Consider the following 11,745-nt stretch of genomic DNA (forward strand, 5'->3'; position numbering starts at 1 on the left):
GCAGTTCCAGTTCTTTTGTGTTCCTTGCGTCAGGAAAAAATGGCTAGGGATGTTGGGGGTGACTCTGTGGGTGGTAGGGAGCAGGGGTGGTGGGTGGGGCAATGGAGTGAGACGGAAGAGAGTTGGAGGATGTGTTTGTGTCTTTGTATGTGTTCGTGTGAGTGAGTGTATAAATTATAATTTAAGTAAAGTACTGGAGAAGAGTACGGGGAAGATCCCTGATAAATGCTGTTTATTTCTTCATTATTTCCAAAAATAACTGAGAACATCAGTAAAACATTCGTCAAAAAATACCTGAACACAGAATTACATACAAGCGTGCTTGTGAGCATGACATGACTAGCTTAAATACAATTATGGTACTCGTACATGCTTCAATCTATGTGTGTGTGTGTGTGTGTCCTTGGAGGTTGGTAAGAGTACTAGTTTGGGAGGCGACGGGATCAATGCGCACACGCAAACGACATAAGCTGTTTGAAAAAGTACTTTCGTAAAAAGAAAAAAACAAAAAAATAGCTCCACTCGAAGTTTATAAATCTCGTCAATCATCACCTGGGGACGTGTGGGAAGTACCATATGTCTTCACTGCTGTTTCTGTGCCGTGTTATTGAGTACTCGGCCGTGAATATTCAAGGGTCTCAAGCAGAATTTTTAAAGAATTTTTTTTAAGAACAAACGCACGTGGGACTTACAACTCTAATCCTTTATTCTAGCCCAGGTCCGCACAAAAAAAAAAAAAAAAAAAAAAAAAAAGAGAAATGATAGGACGAAGGGCGGAGCCAAACTTGAAGCTTTTTTTAGCTTAGAGTAATTGTGATTCCATTGCAAAGACAACTTCGTCTGCAAGTTTGGACCAGATCATTCGGACTTAGATATTTTTTCGTCATCATTTGGCCACAAAGCAAGAATGTCTTTTATTATTCCTATATATAATGAATTTAGATATCAAAGGAAATTTCTTTGAACTTGAAATTTGGTTATAGTAAAGTCTATGCTATACTTTGCAAAGTAATCAATTGTAATTTACGGAAATACTGTTGAAGTTACTTTACATGCAATGTTCGTAGCAAGCGGAACATAATATTTCTTGGGTTTTGAATGGTTAAGACAGACGTCTATACTCTTGAACATATCGCCTTCTGTTAGTTCATAATCTGATGGCGACGTCTTCATGCGTGCTGTACTGTACAGTAATACAGATGAGAACTACAGGAGAGGAACTACAGAATAGGTCTACACAAGAGGAACTCCAGAATAGACCTACAGAAGAGGAACTACATAACAGGTCTACAGAAGAGGAAGTACAGAACAGGTCTACATAAGAGGAACTCCAGAATAGGCCTACAGAAGAGGAACTACAGAACAGGTCTACATAAGTCCGGAACTCCAGAATATGCCTACAGAAGAGGAAACTACAGAACAGGTCTAGAAGAGAAGTACAGAACAGGCCTACATACCGTGACAGCTGTGTAATGATTGGGAAAAAGTTTTTGGTTTGGGTATGAAGTCTTCATGTATGGGTGCATACGGCCCCTGAGTTCTGCAAGGCTTGAATGGGGGGTGTGCGTGGGAGTCCCCTCTCCAAGTAGTCAGCCCGGAAGCCGTCCAAGGATACGATTAACACGGGATGGAAGCCATAGCTGGAAGGACACTCGCCCTCCTCTGTGGATGTGGCTGGTACTGACCAGGTCACTTTCGCAGAGATGGTGACTAACAGTACCTGTGTAAGAAAAAATAATTCGCCTATCTATCTATCTGTCTATCTATATTATATATATATATATATATATATATATATATATATATATATATATATATATATATATATATATATACAATGAAGGCAGGGAAGGCACACCAACAGATCAAGAAACTTGTATTTATTAGGTTGCAACGTTTCGAAGCCAACCAGCAGGCCTCATTTTCAAGCTACAAAGTGATATCTAATTAGTACAAAAAATTATTAAGTTACAATATTAAAATACACAATATAAATTGTTGTAACTTAATTTTATCGTACTGATTAGATATTGTTACTTTGCAGCTTGAAAATGAAGCCTACTGGTTGGCCTCGAAACGTTGCAACCTAATAAATATGAGTTTCTTGACCTGTTGGTGTGATTCCCTTGCCTTCATTGTATTGCTGGGTTTTAAGAGAAAACCTTCGCCTGATGAATATATATATATATATATATATATATATATATATATATATATATATATATATATATATATATATATATAATATATATGGGTGTGTGTGTGTGTAATTGTAATATCCACAATGACCTCTGAACTTCTCGAAGTTTGATATTCAAAGACTCAAGTCCTGAGCTTTTTGTTGGCTCTGTACTTGGCCAATAACCTTAAATCATCGTAATTTATAGGCGTTGTGCACCTGGTGACAAATTTTTATTTTTACATGATAGCTCTGGATTCGACTGAACGGCATCCAGTTCTATAAACTCACCCCTTTACGTGATTTTTATGCTTTGTCTATTTATATTTAAATGTGAATTAGTATGTCTAATTTTGAACTGCTTTTATAGATTTTCAATGATCAATATATTTTAACGTAATTCAGTTTTAGCCATTCAGTCCTTTTGTCAATTCATTAGATTTTCCATAGAATTCCCTGATGATGTGATCATGAATCACGAAACGAAGGAAGCAATATATGTGTAAATATATATATATATATATATATATATATATATATATATATATATATATATATATATATATATGTATATATATATATATATACATATACCTTATATATATATATATATATGTATATATATATATGTATATATATATTGTGACGAGGTGCCAAGTATCTGGTTACTACACTTACCAATCATTAAATGAGTACCTCACAACAGCCAGACACCTGAACCTTCATCACAAGTAAAATACGACTGAATACTCTAAAGGTAACAGTGATCCCTTAAACAACTTACCAGTATTACAGAAAATCAGACCAAGTTCATTAAAATAGGTGTGAGGTAATCTTATATGTAATGAAATTAATTAAAGGGCATCACTCCATCAACAACTTTAAAAGTCTAAGTATTTCCCTGATTTCAAAAGTCTAAGTACTTCCCTGGTTCTTACTCACTTCAAGTAAATTGAAGGAAAACAGCTCAATTACCACTCTATGTTTCCACCTAAGCATAAACTAATCATACTGGTGAAAAAGAAAACACTTATAAAATTTTTAAATACAAAAATTTATTATCAAACTCAAAATTTATAAGTGAAATTCACCCTCTCAGGGAAATTACTGTTACTTGAAAACAAAGCAAAGTTTAAGTATCTGGTTACCATTCATCAATTATTTATTACCTCACCAAACGCCAGACACCTGAACCCTCATAACACGTATTAAACGACTGAATACTCTAAAGGCAACAGTGATCCCTTAACACTTACCAGTATTGCAGAAAATCAGACTAAGTTCATCAAAACAGGTGTGAGGCAATCTTGTAAGTAATTAAATTAATCAAAGGGCATCACTCCATCAACAACTTTAAAAGTCTTAAGTATTTCCCTGATCTCAGAAGTCTAAGTACTTCCCTGGTTCTAAGTCACTTCAAGTAAATTGAAGGAAAGCAAATCAATTACCACTCTGTTTCTACCTAACATAAATATAATCATAATTAAATGCAAATATACTGGTATAAGAATGAAAACACTTATATAGATTTTAAATACAAAAATTTATTATCAAATTTAAAATTTATAAGTGAAATTCACAATATCAGGGAAAATTCCTATTACTTGAAAACAAAGTAAAGTTTAATTAATTCTTGAATCAAATTAAGTAAAATTAAATCAAAATTAATTTATCACAAAATTCGAGAAAATTAATTCAATTGAAATTCAAAAGTGTTAGGCAATAATTGAAAATTGAAAATTAATTCAAAAGTGCTAAACAATAATAAATCTTGAAAAGAATTCTAAGTAAATGCAAATTAATTCACAAATGTTAAATTTAATTAAATGTGCAATGATTAAGCAATGAATATAACTAAGTCAATTAAATTGTGAATGCAAATGAAAATATAAAATAAAAAGACACACTTCAAAAAGAAAATTAAATAGTGCACAAACAATGGAACAAACACAAAACACAAAAAATACGCAATGCGTAAAAGTGTAAATCTTTTTCACTCAAAACATTATAACCAACAGTTTTTACCAAACCTTCTTAACCATCTGTTATTAGTTAACCACAGTTCCTATCAATTATTAGTTATTGGTTATTACCTAACCATTATTAGTTGCAACTAATAAAAATATAACACTTTACCTTTTTGGTATACCAATTTCTTTCTTTCTCTGCTGCAGGCTTGATTCACACTTTCACAAAAACCAGGCGCCGTTACGAAATAATGTTTGTTCAGATTCCACAAAAGAAACTAAATAACACTAAATAAACTCTAAGAAATATCAAATATGAAATTCTAAGTTACGAGTGACCAATTTACGTTACGTTAATATAATCTCAATGAAGTCGAGTGAGAGAGAGAGAGAGAGAGAGAGAGAGAGAGGGAGAGAGAGAGAGAGAGAATCTAACCACCTCGAGGTTCTATGATATAATGAAATCTTCTTCCCTTGCTAAAACTGGACAGGGTAGATGATGAGACAAAAACGTTCTTGGCACAAAAGCTTCCAGTAGCTTCGAAATCTGACGCAATCTTCATAAAGAAATGTGCAATCTCCACGTGGCTTTGATCAAAGACATACGCGTACAAGTCCAGTCTGTTAAATAAAAAAGATGTACTCTACTCGATCGAAACGGAGGCTGAGCGATAATTAAGATTGACATGTTTTGATAACAACGCAAGAGTCGATTCTATCGCTATCACATGCGTTGACAGATTTAGGAAAGCAAACAGATCTCGCAGACCCTCTAATCTTACAGTGTTGACATAAAAGTTAAACATTCGTAGTTTCGAACAGACAAAGAAGATCTCTCTCTTTTTACATTCTATGTTAATATATATATATTCTTTTACATTATGTAATGCGAAATCTGAACACACATTTTAAAACATCCTAACTCTAAGCTATCTAGGAATCTGAAAAAATGTTGCAAAATTCTACATGACATTTTAAAGAGGGGAAACATGCATTTTGAAAGTAGCAATATATAATATACCTCCCCCCAGAAGATTCTTTATCACGGTGTTGAATCCAACGATTCACAACGAGATAAATAATCAGCAACTACATTGTTTTTGCCACTAATATGCTGCACTGTTAAGTTATACTGTTGCAGGCACAAAGACCACCTGGCCAGTCTTTGATTATGGTTTTTCATTCTCTGGATAAATGATAGTGGATTGTGATCAGACAATACTAAAATTTCTTCATTCCTAGGTCTATTCACATACACTTCAAATTTTTTCAATGCGGTGATTAAGGCTAAAGTTTCCTTCTCGATTGTCGAGTATACTTTCTGATGTTTTTCAATTTTGTAGACATGAAGCACACAGGATGGTAGATATTATTTTCATCTTCTTGAAGTAGAACAGCTCCAACACCACAGTCTGACGCATCAACTTGTATCACAAATTTCTTGTCGAAGTCTGGAGCTTGAAGTACTGGTCTTGAAGTTAAAATGGCTTTTACCTTCTTAAAGGATTCTTGACACTCTGGAGTCCAAACAAACTTAGCTTTGGGACTAGTCAAGTCTGTCAAGGGAGCTACTACGGCTGAGAAATTTGGGCAAAAACGACGATAGAATCCAGCCATCCCCAAAAATCTCTGTAACTGTTTCCTGGTAGTAGGTGGGGTAGCCTTACAGATACCTTCTACATTAGCATTTACTGGAGCAAGAAGGCCTTTCCCAATTTCAAACCCAAGATGATACTGCACAGTTGCCTTTCCAAACTCACTCTTCTCTAGGTTGACTGTTAATCCTGCTTCTTGTAGTTTCTTGAAAACTTTCCTCAGAATCTTTAGATGTTCTTCCCATGTTGTAGAGTAAATCACAATGTCATCTAGGTATACACCTACTCCTTCTATTGATCCTAGCAGTTGATCCATCACTCGTTGAAATGTTGCAGGTGCATTCATCAGACCAAACGGCAGAACAGTATACTGATACAGTCCAAATGGAGTAATAAAAGCTGACAGCAACTTGGCATTCTCTTCTAAGGGAATTTGATAATATCCTTTCAACAAGTCTATCTTGGAAACAAACTTGGCTTGCCCAATATTATCAAGTAACTGATCTATAAGAGGCAAAGGATAATTATCAGCCACACTGATAGAATTCAGCTTTCTATAATCAGTACACATCCTAAATGAACCATCTGGCTTCTTCGCTAACACACATGGAGAACTGAAGTGACTTGAACTGGGTTCTGCTAATCCATGTTGCAGCAAATACTCAACTTCTTTCTTCAAAACATCTCGATGATAAGCGATAGGCTCTTTGCTTGAAAGGTTTCCATCTTCTTGAATCTTGATTTCATGCTTGGTCAGATCAGTACGTCTAGGCACATCTGAAAAAATTCCTGGAAAACTTCTAATTACTTCACTTAAGTCTTCACCTTGTTCAACACTCAGATGTTTCAGTTTATCCTCCAAATTTTCCAAAATTGAAGAATTATTCATCTTGCTTTCAGTTCCCAATTCGTAGCCATCATCGTCTTCTGTAGATAAAGTTGTTTGGGTTACTGACCCAGTTTCAGTTTTAGTTTCTGAGAAATAAGGTTTCAAGAGGTTCACATGTATCTTCCTTTGTCTTCTTCTTTCTGGTGTTTCAATCACATAAGTTCTATCACTTAACTTCTGAATTATCTTGTAAGGACCTTGAAATTTATTAGTGAGGGGAAATCTCTTGACAGGTAAGAACACTAACACTTGTTGACCAACACTAAAACTTCTTAGCTTAGTCTTAGCATCAAATCTCCTTTTCATTTTCTCTTGACTCATTTTCAAGTTTTCAAAAGAGAATTTTCTAATCTCTTTCAACCTTTTCCTTAAGTTCTTCACATACTCTCCTTGGCTTTCCTCTTGATTTTCTTCCCAATTTTCTGCAAGAATCTTCAACGGTCCTCTAACTTCTCTTCCAAAAATCATCTCATTAGGTGAACATCCCATACTTTCTTGATAAGCATTCCTAACTTCAAACAACATTAATGGTAAACCAACATCCCATTCTCTTCCTGACTCAGAATAATACTTTGTCAGCATACTTTTCAATGTCTGGTGGAACCTTTCTAAGGCACCTTGAGTTTCTGGATGATAGGCAGTGGATAACTGTTGTTTCACTCTTAACAAATTCATCACATCCTGGAATAACTTTGAAGTAAAGTTTGTTCCTCTGTCACTTTGTACTATTTCTGGTATTCCAAACTTTGAGAAAAACTCCACAAGTTTTTCAGCAACTATCTTGGCAGATATGTTTCTAACAGGGATTGCTTCTGGATATCTTGTCACAGGACACATTAATGTTAACAAATACTCATTTCCTTTCTTTGTCTTCGGCAATGGTCCAACCATGTCTATAATCACTTTGCTAAAGGGTTCTCTAACTTCTATAGGTTGTAGAGGGGCTTTCATGATGGTTTCATTCGGTTTTCCAACTATCTGGCAGGTATGACACTCACGACAAAACCTGCTAACATCTTTGTGAAGTCCAGGCCAGAAAAAATATTTCATGATCTTCTCCACAGTCTTCCTGATTCCCATATGTCCAGATTCATGAGCTACTGCAACCATTGCTTTCTCAATGGATATGGAATCAAAATTTGATGATATTCACCCCATACAGCATCTCCTGGTATATCTGTAGGTCTATACTTCCTCATCAGCAATCCTTCCTTCAGATAATAAAAGATAGGAGTTTGTTGCATCTCTTCTCGATCAACAACTCTGAAGAACAAATCAGTTAACGATGCATCCTTCTTCTGCAAGTCCATCAGCTTCTCTCTTGTCACTTGACCAACTTCAAGGGTTGAATTCTCAATATCTGCTAACTCAGCTACTGTAGTTTCACTACTGTCTTCAGTAACACTTTGACTACTCGGAATCTCTTCAGGAACATCAGGTTCTTCTTCTTCATCGTCGTCGTCTTCTTCATCTTCTTGGGAAATCTCTTCTTGGTCAGCACTATGGGAAACTTCACTTCCCTGGAACAATTCTTCTAAGCACAAAGATCCTTCACTTGATCCTTCTTGGGTGTGTAAATCCTCAGTTTCTTCACTTGCAGTCGTAATCCTCTTCATACTTCTGGTAGTTACACAACTAGGAAACAGGTGGGGGTTATTCTTCTCCAACTCTACTGTAGGACTAATCCTCAATGGTTTGTCTGTCACTACAGGGCAAGGAATAAATGGCACACCACCAACTTCATTCCCCAACAGAACATGTATACCTTCCACAGCCAGTGAGTCCTTTACAGCAAAATCAACATTCCCTGTCACCAATTCACATGACAGGTGTAAGCGGCATATAGGAGTTACTTCCTCTCCTCCTATACCCTTCAAAATAACTGAATCTCCTGTGAGACTCTTCTCCAACTGAGGGTGAGAACCACGTACTACCACACTATGGTTACTCCCTGTATCACGTAATATCTTGACTGGTACCTGCATACTTCCTTCTTGAGTTGACAGCTTACCCTCATAGATATATGGCTTAAAAGCCTCCACACTGCTAAGCCACTCACTGCTTGAGGTAACATTTCCACTGGTTGCTAAACATTCAGCTTGTTTAGTTTCATTCTTCTCTGGAGTCTGATTCTTTCCCACACTGCTCTTCGTAGTTTGTTTCACCTGGTCACCTTTTACAACTTGACCAACTGGCTTTGACTGCTGTTGATTCCGGTAACACTCTTGACTATAGTGTCCTACTCTTCCACACTTGAAACAGACATTAGGTTTCTGTAACTGGATGAGGATTTCACATTAACTTGCGGAGTTGTATTACCTTGTGTACTCTTAGTAGTATCACTTGTAGGTTTCCCATTAAATTTCTTCCTGTTATTTGGATAAGACTTAAAACCTGGGTGTTGTTGACTCTGGTACTTGGCATCGTAATTACGTCTACTACTGATTATATTATAATCTTCACTTAGTGTAGCAGCTTTGTCAAGTTTCTTTACCTCTCTCTCTCTTAAATAGGCTCTTATATGTTCAGAATTCTTTAAGATACTTGTTCAAGAACAAGTAACTCTTCTAACTCATCAAAAGTTTTTACTTTAGCAGCTTCTACCCAACGTTTGAAACACCTTCTCACTTTGTAAGCATAATCTAAGAATGTTCCCTTCTCATCTTTTCTTAAATTTCTGAATCTTTCATTGTTGTACTCTGGGGTCATCTGGTAAACTTGTAGCACACTGTGTTTAAGTACCTTGTAGTCTTTACACTGATCAGCTGTTAAGGCTAGATAAGAACTTCTCCCTTTACCAATCAAGACACTTTGTAGCAAAACTGACCATTTATCCTCTGGCCATCCCATACCTGAAGCCACTTTCTCAAAGTGATCAAAAAACTCATCTGGAGCTTCTTCAGTAAACTTAGGGATTAACTTCTGTACTCTCACTACATCAAATACAGGGTCTTGATTACCTTGGTTAGGGTTAGACGGTGTTACAGGTAATGTGGATCTAGCTTTTATTAGTTCCATTTCCCTTTCATGTCTTGCAATTTCTCTTTCCTCTTTTATCCTTTCTCTTTCCTCTTCTGCTGCTTTTCTTCTTCTCTTTCTCTTCTTTCTTGTTTTTCCCTATCTATTCTTTCTCTTTCAGCTTGCATTCTCTCTCTTTCAGCAAGCATTTTTAGCTTAATCAAATTCTCTTCTGCTTCAATGCGTCTAAGCTCTAACTCTGCATCACTTTTCTCTTTCTTTTCTGCTTGTTTATTTATGAGATCAGCACGTGCTACATTCAACAACTCTTGAGCCAATTCTAACTCATCTTCATCAGTTATTCTACCAGAGTTTATCAATGATTCCATAGCAATACATCTTATTTGTGCCTTTACCATACTAGTAGACACATAACCACCACATGCCACTGCTAAAGGGCTCCACTGTGCCTTAGTCAGAGTGGTTTCAGATAAAACTTGGATGGAAGGGGCTGCTAAAAATTCCTGAACATTGAACTGAGCCATTTTCCTCTAAGTTATCAACTTAAAATTCAATACAATAAATGCAAAACAAAAACTATATGGTCACTCTCCTAACAAAATATATCCCTAACACCACCAGTATATTCTAGAGTGATAATGAAATCTGCTTTCCCGGGTCTCTGGGCACCATTAAACAATGTTACGAAGTGCCAAGTATCTGGTTACCATTCATCAATTATTTATTACCTCACCAAACGCCAGACACCTGAACCCTCATAACACGTATTAAACGACTGAATACTCTAAAGGCAACAATGATCCCTTAACACTTACCAGTATTGCAGAAAATCAGACTAAGTTCATCAAAATAGGTGTGAGGTAATCTTGTAAGTAATTAAACTAATCAAAGGGCATCACTCCATCAACAACTTTATAAGTCTTAAGTATTTCCCTGATCTCAGAAGTCTAAGTACTTCTCTGGTTCTAAGTCACTTCAAGTAAATTGAAGGAAAGCAAATCAATTACCACTCTATGTTTCTACCTAACATAAATATAATCATAATTAAATGCAAATATACTGGTATAAGAATGAAAACACTTATATAAATTTTAAATACAAAAATTATTATCAAATTCAAAATTTATACGTGAAATTCACAATATCAGGGAAAATTACTGTTACTTGAAAACAAAGTAAAGTTTAATTAATTCTTGAATCAAATTAAGTAAAATTAAATCAAAATTAATTTATCACAAAATTCGAGAAAATTAATTCAATTGAAATTCAAAAGTGTTAGGCAATAATTGAAAATTGAAAATTAATTCAAAAGTGCTAAACAATAATAAAACTTGAAAAGAATTCTAAGTAAATGCAAATTAATTTACAAATGTTAAATTTAATTAAATGTGCAATGATTAAGCAATGAAAATAACTATGTCAATTAAATTGTGAATGCAAATGAAAATATAAAATAAAAAGACACACTTCAAAAAGAAAATTAAATAGTGCACAAACAATGGAACAAACACAAAACACAAAAAATACGCAATGCGTAAAAGTGTAAATATTTTTCACTCAAAACATTATAACCAACAGTTTTTACCAAACCTTCTTAACCATCTGTTATTAGTTAACCACAGTTCCTATCAATTATTAGTTATTAGTTATTACCTAACTGTTATTAGTTGCAACTAATAAAAATATAACACTTTACCTTTTTGGTATACCAATTTCTTTCTTTCTCTGCTGCAGGCTTGATTCACACTTTCACAAAAACCAGGCGCCGTTACGAAATAATGTTTGTTCAGATTCCACAAAAGAAACTAAATAACACTAAATAAACTCTAAGAAATATCAAATATGAAATTCAAAGTTACGAGTGACCAATTTACAGAGAGAGAGATCTAACCACCTCGAGGTTCTATGATATAATGAAATCTTCTTCCCTTGCTAAAACTGGACAGGGTAGATGATGAGACAAAAACGTTCTTGGCACAAAAGCTTCCAGTAGCTTCGAAATCTGACGCAATCTTCATAAAGAAATGTGCAATCTCCACGTGGCTTTGATCAAAGACATACGCGTACGAGTCCAGTCTGTTAAAAAAAAAGATGTACTCTACTTGATCGAAACGGAGGCTGAGCGATAATTAAGAT

At 35.1% G+C, this 11,745-nt stretch overlaps 1 long non-coding RNA gene across 1 annotated transcript in view; it reads right to left on the reverse strand.

Annotated features, from left to right (window-relative positions):
* The window catches only part of LOC135224644 (uncharacterized), a 1,680-nt gene extending 160 nt beyond the window's left edge, over positions 1-1,520 (reverse strand). The window contains exon 1 of the long non-coding RNA XR_010316794.1: positions 1,458-1,520. This is a non-coding gene — a long non-coding RNA (uncharacterized LOC135224644). The remainder of the gene's footprint in view (positions 1-1,457) is intronic.
* Between the last annotated feature and the right edge of the window lie 10,225 nt (positions 1,521-11,745).

This window comes from Macrobrachium nipponense, chromosome 12 (genome assembly GCF_015104395.2).
Source record: "Macrobrachium nipponense isolate FS-2020 chromosome 12, ASM1510439v2, whole genome shotgun sequence".
In the NCBI taxonomy this organism is placed as follows: Eukaryota; Metazoa; Arthropoda; class Malacostraca; order Decapoda; family Palaemonidae; genus Macrobrachium; species Macrobrachium nipponense.